Below are 23,825 nucleotides of genomic sequence, written 5' to 3'. Positions count from 1 at the left end.
TTTTTATTTTTTTTTAATTTAAATTGACAATTTATTCAGCAAGGAGTTTGAGAGAAGGTGGAGAGAGGAAGGGAAATCCTCTTTTCTCTGTGATAAAGTGTTTGGCTGATAGAAACAGGTGGGGCAGGAACTTCAGAAGGGTAGTGACTCATTCTAGATTCTTCTCTCACTGTTCAAATGGTGTGCTTTTTATCTTAAGAAAAAAACCAATAGTTGAAAGTTTGTTGTTTTGATTCTGATTAATGTTTCTTAAAAAGTAATTTTATGGAAGAAAGAATTTGACTTTTTACTCTTTAGATAGCATTGGCTTAAAAAAAAAAAAGCCAATGTCACATCTTTTACAATTCTTGCACCATCATGTTTTTATTGTTTAAATAAAAACTGTCCCAGAAATCTTACTACATGTAAAATATGAGTCAGATTGCACTTTAGGGAAACACTGGAAGTGAAATGGAAAGCATTCAGGTTATTTTTATAAAATAAAAAATAGTGTACTTTTGCTTAATATATGGTATCTTAAAGTAAATGTATAGCTTTAGCTTTATTATTAGTTTTGACTTAGCTACATGCTAAATTCTGTTCCTGAAATTCATAAAAAGTGAGATTTAGACTAATATATAACTGGTCTCTTCAAGAGCATGTAGGTACTACATATAAAAGACTTTCTTAACATTGTCTTTGCGGCCTGTGAATAAAATAAACAAACTATTAAAAAATACATATCAGTTTGATTTTTAGAAAGGAACAGCATCTTGTGAGCTCTGCCTAGGATGTAGATATCTCACGAATGGTGGGAGAGCCACTTACAAAAGAGATAAAACCACATACCCACGCATAAAATTCCCACTGGATTTAATGAAAGTAAAATTTGGCAGAAATCTGAAAAAATGGAAAGAACATGCGAACTTTTAGAGGAATTTATACACTCTTGTGAAGTTTAACCATATAGTCCCAAATTTCTATCCTCTTATTTTTATTATGGGGATCAACACTCTATGGTGAAAAATGCAGGCTCTTGAGTTACAGTGGCTGGGGTTCAGTTTTAGCTTTTCCACTTATAAACTGTAGGACCTGGATACTTTCAACCTTTCCTATTCCATTTTCCTCATCTGTACTATGTGGATAATGTAAGATCTACCACAAGGGGCTATTTTAAGAATTTAATGAGATAAGCTGTGTATTTAGCATAGTCCATGGCTCACATGAAGTGTTCATAAATGTCAATTAATATTGATATATGTTTTCTGATTAAATAATGATAAATGTTGAGAAATGCATATATATATATATATATATATATATAAAGAGGAAAATTAAAATATGCCCATCACTCATGATTCAAATATTCTGAAATAACAATGATGCATTTCCTTCTAGTATATGAAACTAGAATATATATGTGTGTGTGTGTGTGTGTGTGTGTGCGTGTGTGTGTGTGTGTGTGTTTGTATAGGTCTATTTCCACATTTATTTCCATATATATATATTTGGAAATGAATAGTATTGTAATTTGTGTGTGTAATTCTTTATTTTATTGTCTTGTTTTGATACAAGATTTAAAGAGAATTCTCCATGCTACCAGCCAATCATAGATGCCTTATAGATGCCTGAAGACTTGAAAAATTAGGCCAGTTATATTGTGCATGTGTGTGTCAGAGGTTCTTTATTATTACATTGTTGATTGGGATCCTGAAGGCCAAGCAACGTTCCTGCTATGTGAAAGAGAATCACATCACATATCCTGAAATTATCTCATTCAAATAAAAATGATAGTCTTATGTGATCACACACACACACACACAAATAAAACATACATGCACAGAATCCCTAGCCTCATTCCGCGATGCATGAACACTGGTTGCTATTTTTGACCCACATACTTACAAACTTTCCAGTACTGCTCCTCTGCCATTATTTTGCATTTGGCTCCATTCTGTAGTTTTAAACTTGATTTAACCCAAAAGTTCTCTTCCCAACTTAATACAATCTATATATATTTAATCTTTCCAAACATTACTCTAAAACACTGGTTATTCTCTCTCTCCCCCCTTTTCCCCCTTCTCTTTGTCCTCTCTCCCTTCCTCCTTTCCCTTTGACATTATCTACTCTGCTGCTACCATTTGAGTGTCTTCCTCATCTCTCTGTACTTGTACAAAATTTAATTTTCCTACAAAACTCAGAATAATTCTCAGATCTGTGAAGTAGCCCTCACCTTTGATGAGAGTCTCCATTAAACTCTAGTATAAACTATGGGGTACACCATTCACTTAGCATTTAGACGAAATTATTTGTTAATGGGGTCTTCACTTAGAATTGGAAAGTACTGGGGACTCTTCACTTAACCTCTTGGGAGACTACATGGAAACTGCTCTAATTCATATATCTTTCTCATTGTTCTTAATTATTTTTCAGTATTTCTTTCTTTATTAAATCCATTTGTTTAGAGTAGATTATTTTACCTTACCATTCTCCTAGTTGATGTAAGATTAATGTAATTTCAACAGTTGTCATACTGATTGACTTGTGCTGGCAAAAAGGCTAAGGATCCAGGTAGCGCCACTGGGGCCCAATTATCCAGCCAAGCCATTATTCATAACTACTTTTTGGTAGAATCATGCAAAATATTGAGAGTTCACAAGATAGATGATCTCCAAGTTAAAGATAAAATTATAGCAACAAACTGATTTTCTATACCTTTCTTAATAATGAATTTCCACATAATGTGGAATTTCTTATCCACATTCTTATAACAAGGCAAGGGTTGTAAAACGTCTGAAGTGACGTGAAAGAGAAGAAAAAGAATAGAATTGATTGAATCTCCTATGAGTTACCAAGTTTAGTCTCTGTCTACTTACAAATAATTCCAGGATGCTAAAGGGCCAGAACATTTAGAAAGGGGAGACTAACATTAGCAACACCACGTAGTGATGCTATGATTTTTTTCTTCCATCTTCTTTCTTCCATACTACCTAATACATTACAATGCTAAGAGCAGAGACTCCTTCATGATACATGTTTAGAAAGTTGATAATAATATTGATGTAATGGAGTATGTCCAATTTGACAAGAACATTTCGCCATGGTTTTGAGAACTTATATCTAGTGGAAAAATGAGTATCACAACAACGTGGGCATACCACAATGCTCCAATGATAATGATCCTGATAAAATATTCCTAGCTAGATATAAAATTACATTATATGCATAGAGCAGTGTTTCTTAACTTGGGCAATTTTGATTCTATAGTAGGTATTTAGCAATGTCTGGAGACATTTTTATTTTCACAACTAAAGGATGCCACTGGCATCTAGTGAGTAAGGGCCAGGGATACTGTTAAAGAACCTACGTGCACAGGACAGCCCCATGTCAAAGAATCATCTGGCTCAGATGTAAATACTGCTGAGGTTGAGACAGGCTGGCTTAGAATTTCTAATGGAAGTGTAATTTTCTTGGTGGGTTATTCAGCATCAGAGAATGGACCTCTCATTAATTTGGGGAACAGAGGTTACTTAGTGTTCTTCAGGATAAGACACTGGAATAAATATTGCTCCAAAAACTAGATACATATCATATTCCCACAGAAGGTAAAGAAACATGCTCACCAACCTGCTGGATGTGTGATAGGAGAGCTGCCACTTTCTCTGTAAATATTCATCACTATGGAAACCTTCCCACATCCATGCACTCCTATAACCTTAAATGGCAAGTGTATGTTTTATAAGGATGGTGACAAAAAAGCAAATAATTGTTTTTTGGTTTCTTCCTTTTCAGTGGTTCACATGAATGTTTTTCCTTTTTTTTTTTTTTAACATCTTTATTGGAGTGTAATTGCTTTACAATGGTGTGTTAGTTCCTGCTGTATAAAAAGTGAATCAGGTATACATATACCTACATCCCCATATCTCCTCCCTCTTGCATCTCCCTCTCACCCTCCCTATCTCACCCCTCTAGGAGGACACAAAGCACCAAGCTGATCTCCCTGTGCTATGTGGCTGCTTCCCACTAGCTATCTATTTTACATTCAGTAGTGTATATATGTCCAAGCCACTATGTCACTTCATCCCAGTTTACCCTTCCCTCTCCCCATGTCCTCAAGTCCATTCACTACGTCTGTGTCTTAATTCCTGTCCTGCCCCTAGGTTCTGAAGAACCCTTTTTTTTTTTTTTAGATTCCATATATATGTGTCAGCATACTGTATTTGTTTTTCCCTTTCTGACGTACTTCACTCTGTATGACAGTCTCTAGGCCCATCCACCTCACTACAAATAACCCAATTTCATTTCTTTTTATGGCTGAGTAATATTCCATTGTATGTATGTACCACATCTTCTTTATCCATTCATAAGTCGATGGACTCTTAGGTTGCTTCCATGTCCTGGCTATTGTAAATAGAGCTGCAGTGAACATTGTGGTACATGACTTTTCTTGAATTATGGCTTTCTCAGGGTATGTGCCCAGGAGTGGGATTGCTGGGTCATATGGTAATTCTTTTTTAGTTTTTTAAGGAACCATACTGTTCTCCATAGTGGCTGTATCAATTTGCATTCCCACCAACAGTACAAGAGGGTTCCCTTTTCTCCACACCCTCTACATCATCTATTGTTTGTAGATTTTTTGACGATGGACATTCTGACTGATTTGAGGTGATACCTCATTGTAGTTTGGATTTGCATTTCTCTAATGATTAGTGACGTTGAGCATCCTTTCATGTGTTTGTTGGCAATCTGTATATCTTCTTTGGAGAAATGTCTATCTAGGTCTTCTGCCCATTTTTGGCTTGGGTTGTTTGTTTTTTGATATTGAGCTGCATGAGCTGCTTGTGTATTTTGGAGATTAATCCTTTTGTCAGTTGCTTTGTTTGCAAATATTTTCTCCCATTATGAGGGTCATCTTTCATCTTGTTTATGGTTTCCTTTTCTGTGCAAAAGGTTTGAAGTTTCATCAGGTCCCATTTGCTTATTTTTGTTTTTATTTCCATTTCTCTAGCAGGTGGGTCAAAAAGGATCTTGCTGTGATTTATGTCATAGAGTGTTCTGCCTATGTTTTCCTCTAAGAGTTTGATAGTGTCTAGCCTTACATTTAGGTCTTTATTCCATTTTGAGTTTATTTTTGTGTATGGTGCTAGGCAGTGTTCTAATTTCATTCTTTTACATGTAACTGTCCAGTTTTCCCAGCACCACTTATTGAAGAGGCTGTCTTTTCTCCATTGTATACTCTTGCCTGCTTTATCAAAGATAAGGTGACCACAGGTGCATAGGTTTATCTCTGGGCTTTCTAACCTGTTCCATTGATCTGTATTTCTGTTTTTGTGCCAGTACCATACTGTCTGGATTACTGTAGCTTTGTAGTATAGTCTGAAGTCAGGGAGCGTGAGTCCTCCAGCTCCGTTTTTCTTTCTCAAGATTGCTTTGGCTATTCAGTATCTTTTGTGTTTCCAAACAAATTATGAAATTTTATGTCCTAGTTCTGTGAAAAATGCCATTGGTAATTTGATAGGGATTGCACTGAATCTGTAGATTGCTTTGGGTAGTATAGTCATTTTCACATTGTTGATTTTTCCAATCCAAGAACATGGTATATCTCTCCATCTGTTTGTATCGTCTTTAATATTTTTCAGCAGTGTCTTATAGTTTTCTGCATGCAGGTCTTTTGTCTCCTTAGGTAGGTTTATTCTTAGATATTTTATTCTTTTTGTTACAATGGTAAATGGGAGTGTTTCCTTTATCTTTCAGATTTTTCATTAGTGTATAGGAATGCAAGACATTTCTGTGCATTAATTTTGTATGCTGCTACTTTACCAAATTTATTGATGAGCTCTAGTAGTTTTCTGGTAGCATCTTTAGGATTCTCTATATATGGTATCATGTCATCTGCAAACAGTGACAGCTTTACTTCTTCTTTTCTGATTTGGATTCCTTTTATTTATTTTTCTTCCCTGATTGCTGTGGCTAAAACTTCCAAAACAATGTTGAATAATAGTGGTGAGAGTGGGCAACCTTGTCTTGTTCCTAATCTTAGTGGAAATGGTTTCCGTTGTTCACCATTGAGGACGATGTTGCCTGTGGGTTTGTCATATATGGCCTTTATTATGTTGAGGTAAGTTACCTCTATGCCTACTTTCTGGAGTGTTTTTATCATAGATTGGTGTTGCATTTGTCGAAAGCTTTTTCTGCATCTGTTGAGATATCATACAGTTTTCCTCCATCAATTTGTTAATGTGGTTTATCACATTGAATGATTTGCATATATTGAAGAATACTTGCATTCCTGGGATAAACCCCATTTGATTATGGTGTATGATCCTTTGAATATACTGTTGGATTCTATTTGGTAGTATTCTGTAGAGGATTTTTGCATCTATTTTCATCAGTGATATTGGCCTGTAGTTTTCTTTTTTTATGACATCTTTGTCTGGTTTTGGTATCAGGGTGATGTTGACCTCATAGAATGAGTTTGAGAGTGTTCCTCCCTGTGCTTTTTTTTGTTGGAAGACTTTTAATTACAGTCTCAATTTCAGTGCTTGTGATTGGTCTGTTTATATTTTCTATTTCTTCCTGGTTCAGTCTTGGAAGATTGTGCTTTTCTAAGAATTTGTCCATTTCTTCTAGGTTTTCCATTTTATTGGCATAGAGTTGCTTGTAGTACTCTCTCATGATCCTTTGCATTTCTGCACTGTCAGTTGTTACTTCTCCTTTTTCATTTCTAATTCTATTAATTTGAGTCTTCTACCTTTTTTTCTTGAGTCTGGCTAATGGTTTATCAATTTTGTTTATCTTCTTAAAGAACCAGCTTTTAGTTATACCGATATTTGCTATCATTTCCTTCATTTCTTTTTCATACATTTTGATCTGATCTTTATGATTTCTTTCCTTCTCTAATTTCCTTTCTCTAATTGTTTTAGGTGTAAGGTTAGGTTGTTTATCTGAGATATTCCTTTTTTCTTGAGATAGGATTGTATTGCTATAAACTTCCCTCTTACAACTGCTTTTGCTGCATCCCATAGGTTTGGGGCCATCGTGTTTTCATTGTCATTTGTTTCTAGGTATTTTTTGATTTCCTCTTTGTTTTCTTCAGTGATCTCTTGGTTTTTAAGTAGTGTATTGTTTAGCCTCCATGTGTTTGTATTTTTTACCATTTTTTTCCAGTAATTGGTATCTCATCTCATAGCGTTGTGGTCATAAAAGATACTTGATACAATTTCAGTTTTCTTAAATTTACCAAGGCTTGATTTGTGACCCAAGATATGATCTGTCCTGGAGAATGTTCCATGAGCACTTGAGAAGAAAGTGTATTCTGTTGTTTTTAGATGGAATGTCCCATAAATATCAATTAAGTCCATCGTGTTTAATGTATCATTTAAAGTTTGTTTTTCCTTATTTATTTTCATTTTGGGTGATCTGTCCATTGGTAAAAGTGGGGTGTTAAAGTCCCCTAATGTGATTGTATTACTGTCGGTTTCCCCTTTTATGGCTGTTAGCATTTGCCTTAGTATGAGGCGCTCCTATGTTGGGTGCATAAATATTTACAGTTGTTATATCATCTTCTTGGATTGATCCCTTGATCATTATGTAGTGTCCTTCTTTGTCTCTTGTAATAGTCTTTATTGTAAAGTCTATTTTGTCTGACATGAGAATTGCTACTCCAGCTTTCTTTTGATTTCCATTTGCATGGAATATCTTTTTCCATCCCCTCAGTTTCAGTCTGGTTGTGTCCCTAGGTCTGAAGTGGGTCTCTTGTAGACAACATATGTACAGGTCTTGTTTTTGTATCCATTCGGCCAGTCTATGTCTTTCAGTTGGAGCATGTAATCCATTTACATTTAAGGTAGTTATCAATATGTATGTTCCTATTACCATTGTCTTAATTGTTTTGGGTTTGTTATTGTCTTTTTCTTCTCTTGTGTTTCCTGCCTAGAAAAGTTCCTTTAGCATTTGTTGTAAAGCTGGTTTGGTGGTGCTGAATTCTCTTAGCTTTTGCTTGTCTGTAAGGGTTTTTATTTCTCTGTTGAATTTGAATGAGATCCTTGCTGGGTAGAGTAGTCTTGGTTTTAGGTTTTTCCCTTTCATCACTTTAAATGTGTCCTACCACTCCCTTCTGGCTTGCAGAGTTTCTGCTGAAAGATCAGCTGTTAACCTTGTGGGGATTCCCTTTTATGTTGTTGTTTTTCCCTTACTGCTTTTAATATTTTGTCTTTGTATTTACCTTTTGATAGTTTGATTAATATGTGTCTTCTCATGCTTCTCCTTACATTTATCCTGTATGCATCTCTCTGTGTTTCCTGGACTTCATTGACTATTTCCTTACCCATATTAGGGAAGTTTTCACCTATAAACTCTTTAAATATTTACTCAGTCCCTTTTTTGTTCTCTTCTTCTTGTACCCCTATAATTCACATGTTGGTGCATTTACTGTTCTCCCAGAGGTCTCTGAGACTGTCCTCAATTCTTTTCATTCTTTTTTCTTTATTCTGCTCTTCAGTAGTTATTTCCACTACTTTATCTTCCAAGTCACTTATCCGTTCTTCTGCCTCAATTATTCTGCTACTGATTCCTTCTAAAGAATTTTTAATTTCATTTATTGTGTTGTTCATCATTGCTTGTTTGCTCTTTAGTTCTTCTAGGTCCTTGTTAAACATTTCTTGTAGTTTCTCCATTCTATTTCCAAGATTTTGGATCATCTTTACTGTCAGTCCTCTGAATTCTTTTTCAGGTAGACTGCCGTTTTCTTCTTCATTTGTTTGATGTAGTGGGTTTTTACCTTGCTTCTTCATCTGTTGTGTATTTCTATGTCTTCTCATTTTGCTTAACTTACTGTGTTTGTGGTCTCCATTTCACGGACTGCAGGTTTGTAGTTCCCATTGTTTTTGGTGTCTGGTCCCAGTGGTAAAGTTGGTTCAGTCAGTTGTGTATGCCTCCTGGTGGAGGGGACTAGTGCCTGTGTTCTGGTGGATGAGGCTGGATCTTGTCTTTCTGGTGGGCAGGACCACGTGTGGTGGTGTGTTTTGGGGTGTCTGTGGACTTATTATGATTTTAGGCAGCCTCTCTGCTAATGTGTGGATTTGTGTTCCTGTCTTGCTAGTTGTTTGGCATAGGGTGTCCAGCACTGTAGCTTGCTGGTTGAGTGGAGCTGGGTCTTAGCATTGAGATGGTGATCTCTGGGGGAGCTTTCACCGTTTGACATTATGTGGGGCCAGGAGGTCTCTTGTGGACCAATGTCCTGAACTAGGCTCTCCCACCTCAGAGGCTCAGGCCTGACACCCGGCCACAGCACAAAGACCCTGTCAGCCACGCCGCTCAGAAGAAAGGGGAGAAAAAAATGAAAGGATGAAAGAAAGAAAGAAACAAAAGAAACAAAAAAGTAAATAAAATAAAATCATTAAAAATAAAAAAGTAATTAAAAAAAGAAAGAGAGAAAGAAAGAAGTGAGCAACCACACCAAAAAATAAATCCTTCAATAATAAGAAGTGCTAACAACTATACTAAAAAACAAAGAAACCAAAAAAAAAAAAAAAAAACACCAGACAGTCAGAACCCTAGGATAAGTGGCAAAAGCAAAGCTATACAGACAAAATCACACAAAGAAGCATACACATAGACACTCACAAAAAGAGAAAAAGAGAAAAATATATATCTATATAAAATAAAAAAGGAAGAGAGCAACCAAATCTATAAACAGATCTACACATGATAACAAGCGCTAAAAACTAAACTAAGATAAACATATAAATCTGAAACTAGTCAGTCACATACAGCAAACCCCAAGTCTACACTTGCTCCCAGAGTCCACCCCCTCAATTTTGGTATGATTTGTTGTCTGCTCAGTGCCAAATTTCTTATTTTAGAAGGGATCTGAGATGTCGTTAAACATGGTCAATTGAGGATAATAAAATGAATCCTTTCTTGGAAACTTGCTCCCAGAGTCCACCCCCTCAATTTTGGTATGATTTGTTGTCTGCTCAGGTATTCCACAGATGCAGGGTACATCAAGTTGATTGTGGAGATTTAATCCACTGCTCCTGAGGCTGCTGGGAGAAATTTCCCTTTCTCTTCTTTGTTCGCACAGCTCCTTGGGTTCAGCTTTGGATTTGGCCCTGCCACTGAGTGTAGGTCACCTGAGGGCATCTTTTGGGAAGTCTGAGGTCTTCTGCCAGTGTTCAATAGGTGCTGTGTAGGAGTTGTTCCACAAGTAGATGTAGTTTTGATGTATTTGTGGGGAGGAAGGTGATCTTCACGTCTTAATCTTTTGCCATCTTGAAGGTGCCCCCAGCTTCATTTTACTTGAAAGCAGTGCCCTATAAAATCTCAGTGATCACAGCAAGAGAAGAATCCTCTGAACTCTCCTCTCTGAAAAGGAGAACACTGTGCCGTGTGTCAGTGAAGCATATGAGGAAATCCATGGGTGGCATCAAAGTGTCCTTTGTGACTCAGGGGTCTGTCTATCAAGCCAAACAGTCATCATGCACAGCACCATCTTTTTCTGAAAACTCCTGCATCCAGGCTTCAAATGCAGAGCTCCATCAGAAGGATTCTGAGTGCCCCCCAAATCCTGCCTGGCTTCAGCCCCAATGACCTCTCCAGAAGGGGGGTGCACTGGGGTCAACCCCTCCAGAAAATTGCGTGCAGGGACCGAGCCCTCCAGGAGGGGGGAGTGCTGCAAATAAATTTCTCTATTGGCGTCTTACTGAATGTTTGATTAGAGATTCTAGACCAGTTAAAAAACATTTTACCTGAGTTATTCATTAAAATCTCCTGAGGAAACTTTATAAATTTTGATGCTCAGAACCTCCTCTTACCCCCGTAAAATTATGTGGGCAATTGTGGTGCTGGGGTCCAGGCAACACTATATTTTAAAAGCTCCTCAGCTAATTCCAAGTTACAATAAAGGCTGAAAACAATTGTTCTAGCTTTTACCAATAATGTTTCACGTAGAAAGAGACTGACCTGAATCCTTTCTATATTGAGTTAAATGCTCCAAATTCAAGAGGGAAGATCTAGATGTCACTTTGTGAGCCTTAAGGTGAGTGCTGACTTTTAGGATGATTATTGAAAGAATTATTTAAAAGTTGGCAAGCAGCTGGGGGTGGGTAACTGTTTGTTCCAATTCCTGTGTCTTCATATGTTAAAAGGAATGAAACAGAATAGTTTCCTACTGTACTTCAAGGGAAAAACCAGGTTTTGACTAGAATGGGATTACAAGACACATCATGCCACGAAAAGAAAAATTTGATTTCATCCCTAAAAATTTCCCTGAGCAGGGGAAATGGTGTAAACGAGCCATCTGTGTTGTGATGTGAAACACATTCCCTGGTGGTGGCCCTTGCAGGGTGCCTGTATTATCTTCAAAAAAAGGAGGGTAAGCTGTGACAAAGTGAGAGGGTGGCATGGACATATATACACTACCAAACGTAAAATAGATAGCTAGTGGGAAGCAGCCGCATAGCACAGGGAGATCAGCTAGGTTGTTTGTGACCAGCTAGAGGGGTGGGATAGGGAGGGTGGGAGGCAGGGAGACGCAAGAGGGAAGAGATATGGGAACATATGTATATGTATACCTGATTTACTTTGTTATAAAGCAGAAACTAACACACCATTGTAAAGCAATTATACTCCAATAAAGATGCTTAAAAAAAAAAAAAAAAAAAAAAGGAGGGGAACTTGCTGTGGGACCAAAGGCAGTGGGAATTCTGATCAACTTGTTTTCTAAATGTGCACAAAATCATTCCTGCAAGGAGATGTGATTTGCAAAAGCCAGGCAATGGATGAATTGGTATAAATCTAAGAATTAAATAAAATCCAGTATTGGCAAAGCAGAGCTTTGATGCTGCTCTATATAAACACAAAAATGAACTGTTAAATTTAGAAATGAACAGACTCAAATGCAGTTTGTCCTTTTTCTATGTATAGTATGAATCCTTCTGATCATGCACTGTATGTTTGATGGAAGCATGGGACTGTAGCAAATGGCCCCCAGGAACGGATCCAAATCAGAAGTTCAATTTGCTTTAAGCTCTTTAAAGTGTTCCAGGGGTGCAAAGAGGACTGAATTCCCCCAAATTCTTATATTATCTTTGAAAATATTGAAATATACAAAAGGGAGTAGGGGAGGTGTGAAACTTGAACAAGCACAAGTTTGTTTTATCAAAAACATTTTATTTTGTTTTTAATGAAAAACAAATTATTAATAAATTTTTTAAAAATCATCATTTGCTCCATCTTCTGGACCTGCCATCGTTCCTTGCTTTTTTTCTTTTTTCAGTTTCTAAGGTGTGGACTGTCCCTGTGTCTTGCAGTTAGACAGGCCTGGGTATGAATCCCAGGTCCAGCTCCTATTAGCCCTGGATTTCAGGAGGCTGATTGACCTCATGGATCCACAGTTTTATCTTCAGTAAAATGGAAATAATGGCATTTCCTTCAGTAGTTAGTTGTAAGGATTACTTTGGTGGCAATGAAATCATGTCATACTTGTAAAATAGAATACTACTTAGTAATAAAAAGGGTACATGCAAAGCATGGATGAATCTCAAAAGTATTATGCTAAGTGAAAGAAGTCAGGCTCAAGAAGCTGTATACTATATGTGTTTGTTTATATTGCACTCTGGAAAAGGCAAGGCTGTAGGGACTGAAAAGAGTTCAGTGGGTGCCATGGGTTCAGGGTGGGGATGAGGGCTCACTGCAAAGAGACGGAGCTTTTGCGGGTGATGAAAATATCCTATAATCGTGATGGTGGTGGTGGTTACATGACAGTTCATGAAACGGTATAACCAAAATGGGTGAATGGTACCATATAAATCATGTCAGTAAACTTAACTACTACCCCCACCAAAGGTAGTGTGTTAAAAAAGTTAAAAGCAAAAATAAAGGTTAAGAAACTTGGAAGGGCCTAGCATGATAGTCTATAAACATACTTTCGTCACCTCTTCTCTGTTTCACAGCCAAATAATTTAAATACAGAGTCTACCTTTTTTTTTTTTTTCTTGTTTTTGCGGTACGCGGGCCTCTCACTGCTGTGGCCTCTCCCGTTGCGGAGCACAGGCTCCGGACGCACAGGCTCAGCGGCCATGGCTCACGGGACCAGCCGCTCCGCGGCATGTGGTATCTTCCCGGACTGGGGCACAAACCCGTGTCCCCTGCATCGGCAGACGGACTCTCAACCACTGCGCCACCAGGGAAGCCCCAGAGTCTATCTTTGAATGCAATTCTTTACTCTCTACTTTATCCTTTACTTTAAAATTTTTGCTCTTTCACAAAACACCAATGACTATTGTCAAATCCAGTGTTTTCTTAAGTCTCTCTAATGTTTTTAAAGTTTCTTACAGCTTTGTGCAGTGGCAGTATCGTAGCCAATGAGGTTTATCTGAGGCGCAGTTATTCCCAATTAAAGTTTCTTACAGTGCCTCCTTCTTGCTACTGTTTGCTTTCTAGACTTTGAGGACCCAGGGTCTCTTCACAGTCTCTTTCCTTTTCTGCCCATAAATATATTAATTCCTCAAAGTTTTTATCCAGTCCATTTCTTTATAGTTTTTTGCATTCATACCTGCTTTTGTACAATTTCAACCATGAATGACTTCCAAAAAATGTCCAAGTACCTATCGTCCCAGAGTCCAAAATCAGATCCAAATTTTATTTATTGTTGAGTAGCTCTGATTCTAAAACCAATAAATTGTTTTCCAACTAAAAATGTCCCAGGATTATTTGTTAATTCAGTACTTCCTTAATGATTTTATGTGTCAGCATTATTATTTACATGGTATCTTGTTATACTGTGTATGTAAACATCTTGTTTCTAGAGTTTCCATTCTGTTTCAATGATTTGTCATTTCCTGAGCAAGTACTTCTGTGCTTCTCACTATGGTAATGTTATATTTTTATTTCTGACAATGCAAGTTTCCTTCATTACTTGTCTTTTTCCTTTCTTCTTCTTGGCTAATTTTGTCAGTGTATTCTTCCAGGTGAAAATTAGAATTATTTTATGAGGTTTCCCATGAAGGGATTATGATTGCATTACTTATATAAATTATATGAGGGCAAATGAGATCTTGACAATATCAAGTCTTTCCTTCCAGTAACATATTTATTTCTACGTTTATTTGTCTTCTTCATGCCCTTCAGTAGAGTTGTATACTTTTCTTCATGTAGGTTCTGTTCATTATTTGGCTAAATATTCTAATATTTTATGTGTTTTTCTGCTAGTATGACTAGAGTAACTCCTTGATACTTTTTGGCCTGATTTTTGCTGCTAAATAGAAGAGGAATTTCCCTTGTTGTTTCAGCAGTATTTTAGTTTATTCTCTTAGCTTTTCTAATTATTCAACCATTTCATTTTAAATGTTAATAATTTTATCCATTTCCAAGAAATTTGTCTCATTCATTTTTCTAGTCTTATTGATTTGATCAAAACTTCCAAAACTATGTTAAATAGTAGTGGTGCTAGAAATTGACTTTGTCTTAGACCGATTTTTATTGATAATGCTTCTAGTATTACCCCATTAACCAAACAACTGTAAGTTTGAGATTTTAAAAAATCTTGTTAAAGAATTATTTATCTATCAGGTGTATATGATTTTTTTTCCTAATGAGGTATGATTTCTTTCTTGAATACGTGTATTTGAAATTTTTGAGATACATATCCTTGTTTCCCCCCCTTTCACATGGTAAAGTAAAGATTTATGAAGTGTATGAGGTAGGAGCAAGGGGGAATATGTGGTCTCACTGATACATTATTTATTATTTAAGTCCCCTGAGCTCCTAAGATTATGTAAGGGTATAACTGTCACCAGAATGCAAAGATATTCACTAATAATTGAACACTTTTAGATATAGTCCCTTTCGCATGAGCTTATCTCATTGTAATATTAATTTTATATGTTATATTGACTTTAGACACTAAATATTAAACAATCCAAATCAATTGTAAAGCAAAATAGCAAATGTTATAAAATACATATGATTTCATGAAATTGAAAAAAAAATGTTGAACAACTGCTAGGATCATGCTCAAATCCACTGAAACAAAAGGTTCTGAGAGATTTAAACCAGTACAGTGTGTAAAGAAGGAAACATCAAAAAGGTTGACAACATTAAATGCATTTGAGAGAGAATGCTTTGACTCTCAGTGGATCAAAAGTTCCTTGGAAAATGAATGGAGTCCTCCAGAAATTTTGCCAGAAGGACTTTTCTCTGATAATTATGAAAATGTGGTCATATAATTTTATTTGAGAAATACTTTAAAAAATTCTTAACATTTAATTCATTTTTATTTTAGTATGAAATTAGCTCATAACTTCAATTCCAAGCTGTATTTTGTTAGATATAAGCAAATACATTTCATAAATTTATTTGTTTTAGATAAAATCCCAATAAAAGTTTTTATTTTTTGAAACTACCTACTATGTATGTATGCTTTCTATTTTAACTGAATTAACTTCTAAAGATCATCTCCTATTATCCTGAGATAATGAAGATGCCCCAGACACTAATTTATTTCTAATACTGAAGCATTTTTATGTTACTGGAATGAAACTTACTTGTTCTTGGAATATTATTCTCTTAACAGTCCTTAGGATACTCATTGCTAGAATTTTATTTTTAAATTATTTTAGTTGCTATGACATGTATTACTTTTAGAATTGGAAAAAAATTAAGAAGGCATTTTAAAAGATTTGCTAGTATAGAATAATTAGTATAGAATATACTAGAATAATATTATATGTTCTAGTATATATTATATATTCTAGTATAGAATATATAGAACAGGTTTCTTTACTTACAAATGAAACTGGTCTGTAGTTTTTGTTTGTATGGTATTCTTGTCAGGTTTTGATACACGATTGTACTGACTGTCAATTAAGAGGCTTGCAACTTTTGCAATATTTAAACAGTACAGAATATTTTTGTATAAAAATAACTAGAATTGTTACATTGTATTTAGTAGTAATTTTTTGATAATTGTACATTTTTCTACAATTATTAGATTATTTCAAAATCCGCTTTCTTTAAATAAGTATTGGAAATTCCTATTATTAAAATATTAAGCTTTATGGTTATATAGCCATAATAAATTTACAAAAATACCTGTCAATAGTAAACTCTCTTGTGGCAAATTTTGTGTAATTGTGCTTTCTCTAATTTTTTAATGGCTAAACATAACAACACTTTGTTTCTTTTTGCTCATATAAACATTGAATGCATTAAGTGTACAATTTATATATTTTCTATTTTATTCAAAAATATTACATAGCATTTTAAAAAATACCTTTTAGCATTTGCATTTAGAATTCTGTTAGATTTACAATTATTCTGATTTATTTCTCTGTTTAATTGGCTTCAGAGTCTATGGAATCTTTCAAGAATACTATGTTATCGAACTTTTGATTTTCATTACCTCTAAGTCTGTGGAATAGATCTTCAATTTTTTTTTCAAAAAGAGGATATGAGTATTAAATTTCTCAAGCCTTTATATTATCTAAGATTGCCTTTATTTTGCCTTCACAGATTAAATACTTACTTTTAATTCAGAATAAATACAAATGCAAAGATAGCTGACAATATTCGAGAGAATTTTTTAAGTAAATATTTCAGAAATACTTCACTATCAAGTACAAATAGACAACACAGAAAGTACAGGGGAAATGGAGATTGGCAAGGAGAAAAACAGAAAACCATCAAACAAAAAAGGAGACAAGTATTCAAGAGGGAAAATAAGAGAGAGGCAAAGTAAGGACAATCCAACACATCTATGAAAATAGTCCACAAAGAAGAAAAGAAAAGCTACAGAAAAGAACAAATACTAAAGACTATCATTCAAGAAAATTTCCTGAGAGAAGACAAACCTACTTACTGAAAGGACAACCTGAAAAATTGACCCAATATTGTCAACACCAAGGAATATTCCAATATAACTATTGTGTTTTAATAACAAAGGGTGACAGAGCTTTGGCTATCAAGTTAAAAAGACAAAGGAAAGAAAGTTAGATTGATCTCAGATTTTGTGACAAAACATTTTATGCTAAGAAAAATGTAAGCCAAAGATTTTATACACAGCCAAAATGACCTTCAAGAATAAAATTCACAGAGTTATGAACACATAAGAATTTAGAGGAGATTGTTCCCAACGGCTCTGCCTGAAAACTATACAAACAAAAATTTCACATACACTAAGAAACTATTGGAGAAGCTTCTGCATAAGAGTTATTGATAAGATATTAAAGCAGAGAATCAAGGCTTCCTTAATTACAGCATTCTCAACATGAACCTTAACTGGGAAAAGGTGTTTGGTATTTTGGAGGAAGCTAAAGAGCAATTCAATTTAGAAGATTATTTCCATAGATAACGCTGGAGCAAGTCTTCCTGACCGTTGCTAAACTACAGAACCCTGAAGATAATGATTAAGAAAAGATGGACCCCTCCCCCGAACCATAAAGCAACATGAGATATTGAATCTCCTTTCCAGATTCATAGGCAGATAAGCAGACAAATAGGATGATCCTTGTTGAACTGCAAGATGGAAAGAGTCCCTTAAGGCACTCTATTTGGGGACGCTCAAGGTTTTTTATCCTCAATTTTTAAAAAAATATTTTAAAATATTTAAAAAAAAATAATAAATACAAATGTATAACATAGTTCCTTTAGGTCACTTTTTCCCTCTCAAAACTCTGTTTTCTTCCATTTAGTGTTACAGAAGTCCAAAAATAACCTGATTTTTATTTACATTGTAGAGAAACATTTTTTGTTTTGTTTTGCTTTGCCTTGCTCTTGTCTTCTTCCTGGATGCTTGTGTCTTAAACTTCATTCTTTAAAAAACAACAACACAATACTAATTTGATCTATCTTGCAGTGTAGTTATCTGTCTTTTGAGGAAATATTTCAAAAAGAATGGAGAGGGCAGGACACTCTTTGTCTATCAAAACACATATTCTTGTTTCCATTTGTTCTTTGCTCTGTAAATTGGCTTGTGTGAGTCATGATTTCTATCATCCCTTTTCATCATTCAGTCCTTTCCTTTGTGTTCTCTCTGAGTCTACACCAGGGCTGCTGAGAGTTCTGACTGGAAGAGAGAGAAAGCTTCCTCTGCCCTATAGTCTGAAATGGCTATAAATTCCTGGACTCCAAACCCAACTAACTGTCTAACAATTCTTCTGTTTTCTGGTCATTCCTCTCTTACATGTTTCCCTTGATGTACTTTCCCAGGGATGACCTGGCCTCCCAGTTCCCACAAAATTCAATCAAATTTCTGACTTACATACTCCATCGTGACTTACATCTGCCCTCATCTCTTCTTCTTCCCATCTTTACAACCGAGGAGTTCTCCATCTTCCCAGATGAAGATACTCCTTCATCCCTTCTCACTCTATATAGTCTTCCTGCCTGATCTCAGACAGCACATTACCCTTATTTACAGCCCATGTGTCGGCGACTATGGAATTTAGAGCCCCTGCCTGGCCATCTCTCCAGACTTCAGATTCTTATCTCCAAATACCTTTTAGACATTTCCACTGAAATATGTCACAGAAAATTCCAATTCAGTATGTCATGAATTTAACTCAGCATCCCCTCACCACTCATCTGATCTATATTTGTTCTCTCTCAGAGTAGATGACATCTTCATCACTAAGTAACCCAAGCCAGACAAGCCTAGGTTGTCCTTGACTCATTTGTCTTCCTCATCATGCATATCAGATAATTGCCAAATATTTTTGTTTTCACTTCCTAATTTTAAATAAATTCCATCTGCTTCTCTCCATGTTGGTATTGTTTAGACATCATTTCAGGCCATTATCATTCCTGATGATGACAGTTTCCTCTTATTTGGTCTCTTTGTTTCCATCTTACCTGCCTCTAGATAATTCTCCATACTGCCACAGAACAATGGTTTCAAGCCCCAAAATGATCATGCTACTTTCCTAAACAAGTATTTATGGCTTTATAGTGAGCTCAAGATAAAGTTTTTCCTCCTTAATGTGTCTCACAAGGCTTCTCAACCCGACATGCCCAGCCACCTCACCAGCCCAATCACTATTTACTCACACTCTACTCTGTGTAGCCTGTGCTCCAGCCAGACCCCTTGTTTTCCTCCACCCAATCATTATCTTCTTATGCATCTATTCCTCTTTTGCCATTTACCAAGTTAACCCCTACTTATTCATTAAGTTTCAATTTAGATGTTACTTTACCTAAAACCTCATTTCTGACCAAGTCTTCAAACCTACCCAATTTGGATTAAGTGTTCTTTCTGTGTGTCTCTGTAGCAGTCTATAAAATTTTATAAAATTTATTACATGATATTATAAATGTCTGCTTATTTGGCCATATCTCCACCTAGACTGAACCTTCATGGGGGCAGGAATTATGTGTGTCATTTTTGATTGAATCTTCCTGAGACTAACAATGCCTGGATACACTAGGCATGTAATAAATATTTGTTGAATGAATTAACCTAACTATAAACTATTTTCCTATTTTTCAAACAGTGTCAGGGAGAGGGTCACAGGGTGTGTGATCAGCTTATGCACAATTCTCTGATTGGTTGATGGTGAGGTAACAGAGTGAGGTTTTGAGAATCTCAGTCATCAACCTTTTGGTTCCAACTGGTCTGGGGTCTACTTGCTGGTGGTCAGCATGCAGTCAACTTCTTCCACCTGGTGGAGGTTTTAGTATTTGCTAAACAACTTAAGGATATGGTTCAGGATATTATCTATACCCCTTGAGGAGGAACCAAAGGTCCCTGATGTTGTTTTATGGCTAAACTGTTATTGTTTTGTCTTGCTTGACTGTTCTCCTTTGTTGCTTCATTTCCTCACATCTCTGATTAAATTTGCTCTTTGGAACTTGGGGAAGGCCTAGGAGGCTAAAGCTTTTCTACAAACAAGAGGTGAGGGACACAGCAGGGAGGGTGTCTGTCCCTGGGAAGGCCCCACAGGATCCTGCTCGGTTTTACTTATAGAATACTAAAAAGGCCAATTAAGACTATGGTAAATTGCAACAGAAAGAATAAAATACCTAGGAATGAACCTACCAAAGGGGACAAAAGACCGGTATGCAGAAAACTATAATACACTAATGAAAGAAATTAAAGACCATACAAACAGATGGAGAGATATACCACGTTCTTGGATAGGAAGAATTAACACTGTGAAAATGACTATACTACCCAAAGCAATCTACAGATTCAAGGCAATCCCTATCAAACCACCAATGGCATTTTTCACAGAACTACAACAACAAATTTCACAATTTGTATGGAAACACAAAAGAGCCCGAATAGCAAAAGCAATCTTGAGAAAGAAAAATGGAGCTGGAGGAATCAGGCTCCTGGACTTCAGGCTATACTACAATGCTACAATAATCAAGACAGTATGGTACTGGCACAAAAATAGAAATACAGATTAATGGAACAGGATAGAAAGCCCAGAGATAAACCCATGCACATATGGTCACCTTATCTTTGATAAAGGAGGCAAGAATATAAAATAGAGAAAAGACAGCCTCTTCAATGAGTGGTGCTGGGAAAACTGGACAGCTATGTGTAAAATAATGAAATTAAAACACTTCCTAACACCATACACAAAAAGAAACTCAAAATGGATTAAAGACCTAAATGTAAGACCAGACATTATAAAACTCTTAAGAGGAAAACGTAGGCAGAACCCTCTATGACATAAATCACAGTAAGATCCTTTTTGACCCACCTCCTAGAGAAATGGAAATACAAACAAAAATAAACAAATGGGACCTAATGAAACTTAAAGCAAAGGAAACCATAAACAGTATGAAAAGACAACCCTCAGAATGGGAGAAAATATTTTCAAACGAAGCAACTGACAAAAGATTAATCTCCAAAATATACAAGCAGCTCATGCAGCTCAATATCAAAAAAGAAAACAAAACAAAAATCCAATCCTATCCAAAAATGGTCAGAGGACCTAAATAGACATTTCTCCAAAGAAGATATATGGATTACCAACAAACACATGAAAGGATGCTCAACATCACTAATCATTAGAGAAATGAAAATGAAAACTACAATGAGGTATCACCTCACACTGGTCAGAATGGCCATCATCAAAAAATCTACAAACAATAAATGCTGGAGAGGGTGTGGAGTAAAGGGAACCCTCTTGCACTGTTGGTGGGAATGTAAATTGATACAGCCACTGTGGAGAACAGTATGGAGCTTCCTTAAAAAACTAAAAATAGAATTACCATATGATCCAGCAATCCCACTACTGGGCATATACCCTGAGAAAACTGTAATTCATAAAAAGTCATGTACCACAATGTTCATTGCAGCTCTATTTACAATAGCCAGGACATGGAAGCAACCTAAGTATCCATCAACAGATGAATGGATAAAGAAGATGTGGCACATATATACAATGGAATATTACTCAGCCATAAAAAGAGATGAAATTGAGTTATTTGCAGTGAAGTGGATGGACCTAGAGACTGTCATACAGAGTGAAGCAAGTCAGAAAGAGAAAAACAAAAACTGTATGCTAACACATATATATGGAATCTAAAAAAAAAAAAAAAAAAAAGTGGTTCTGAAGAACCTAGGGACAGGACAGGAATAAAGTTGCAACTATAGAGAATGGACTTGAGGACATGGGAGGGGAAGGGTAAGCTCGGATGAACTGAGAGAGTGGCATGGACATATATACATTACCGAATGTAAAGTAGATGGCTAGTGGGAAGCAGCCACATAGCACAGGGAGATCAGCTTGGTGCTTTGTGTCCACCTAGAAAGGTGGGATAGGGAGGGTGGGAGGGAGAGGCAAGAGGGAGGAGAAATGGGAATATATGTATATGTATAGCTGATTCACTTTGTTATACAGCAGAAACTAACACACCATTGTAAAGCAATTATACTCCAATAAAGATGTTAAAAATAAAAATAGACTCTGGTAAGTTGTCAGATGAACAATCACTCTGCCAAGTTGGAATGCTGTCTTATAAGGTTCTATGTACCCTCTGAACTAATGTATATTCTGAACCAATATACGTTGCTGTTTCTTTCCAAACTCCAAAGGAATGGCAATGGTGTGGCACCTTTGGTAATTAAAACTATTTATCCATTGGCAAAATGTTTGTGTCTCTGCTTTATAATTCTGGACTCTGCTTTTTTAGAGGTTTTATCATCTGAAGGAGAAATGTTTTCAACAAGAGATATATAAGAATGGCTTTATTGAATTAGAAGTGAATACTTCTACTTAGTCTTTTTGACATCTTCATGTCAGGAAAAATAGGAAGGAGAGAGATTCTAAAAACAAACAGGCAGGGCTTCCCTGGTGGCGCAGTGGTTGAGAGTCCGCCTGCCGATGCGGGAGACACGGGTTCGTGCCCCGGTCCGGGAAGATCCCACATGCCGCGGAGCGGCTGGGCCCGTGAGCCATGGCCACTGAGCCTGCGCGTCCGGAGCCTGTGCTCCGCAACGGGAGAGGCCACGGCGGGGAGAGGCCCACGTACCGCAAAAAAAAAAAATAAATAAAAAAAAAATAAAAATAAAAATAAAAAAAAAAAACAGGCAAACAAACAAAACCAACTATCACAAAACAGGTTATCTCGTACAATACTTCTTTGTACAACTAGATCCAGTTGTTACATTCAGTGGAACGCCATGTGAATAGAAACATCAAGGTACAGATTCCTGAAAAGTAAACATTTAGGTTATGTCACTGACTAAAGAACCCCAACTGGCTGAGGCATAGGTTGAGATAAGTTGGGAAGGAGGAAAGTCATATATACTGTAGATATTGTCATGACCAGCTAGTAAAACAAGTACTATAACTTTTTCCTGCTTTTCCCTTCATGCTGTGTTATGTATATAGTTTAACTATTTTTCCTTTTCATTCTTCTTCCTATCTCCCACTATTGAATTTCAAGGGTGTGGTGATAGATAACTCTAAAATTTAATGCATAGGTACCAGAATATCCATTCAGGACTGTGACAATACTAGAGGAAGAATGGACATCATTCCAAAGTCCCATGCTTGAGCCAGAGGCATTATATGATGAAATTTTGGGTTGTCCTCCCTTGAAGAGGAGGTGTGTGTGTGTATTGATTCTATGAAAGATCAGTTGCATTGTAATTTTTTGAACTCTAAGTTTAAAAAAAGGTATAGATGAATACTGGAGACTTAAAGGGGTGGAGCTTAGTGGTATTTGTTCAGCTTTGGCAACCCAAAAACTAAGTACATTTCCCTTTTGAGGAAATTTCAGAATCAGTGGGAGGGAAAGCTCTACATTCCCTTTTGGAAAGCGAAGTAAGACAGTTGTTTTGGTTTTTTCCGAGCAAAGGCATGGATTTGACCTAAACTTATCCAATCCAGGGGCCATAGTGACAGAGAAGTTAAGGGACCTGTAGCATGACAGGGGAGGTCTACCTGTAGTGCCAGTGATGTCACTAGTGAGTGGTTCAGTGGCTGCAATTCCAGTTGTATCATCCCAGCTAGACAGTGTCTGTGGTTGGATGGACTGGATTCTTGCTGCCTGGTCTCCCTGATTCTCCAGTTTTCTTAGCCTAGTTCTCCAATCTTCTTATTGACTCAGGAAGCTCCCTGACATCTTTCCAATGAATTATTTTTTTCTGCATAAGTAAGCCAGAGTTAATATCTACTGTTTGCAACTGAGAATCCAGATTGGTACTGGTACTGAACCTAGGGCCTAAAGAGCAGTACCAAAGGGTTCAAGCTTGAGCAAGTTGGCCAACAGGAGCAAACGACTATGAACATAGGTTCTGTGTTTGTAGCACAAGTGCCTGACGTGGCAATGCCTGTTACCTCGGGGCTTCCCCATTCGGTTACATTATTGATAAAGGAATGTTTTAGTTC

The sequence above is a fragment of the Lipotes vexillifer genome, unplaced genomic scaffold (genome assembly GCF_000442215.2).
Source record: "Lipotes vexillifer unplaced genomic scaffold, Lipotes_vexillifer_v1.1 scaffold310, whole genome shotgun sequence".
In the NCBI taxonomy this organism is placed as follows: domain Eukaryota; kingdom Metazoa; phylum Chordata; class Mammalia; order Artiodactyla; family Lipotidae; genus Lipotes; species Lipotes vexillifer.
Note: the sequence above shows the minus strand (reverse complement) of the source record.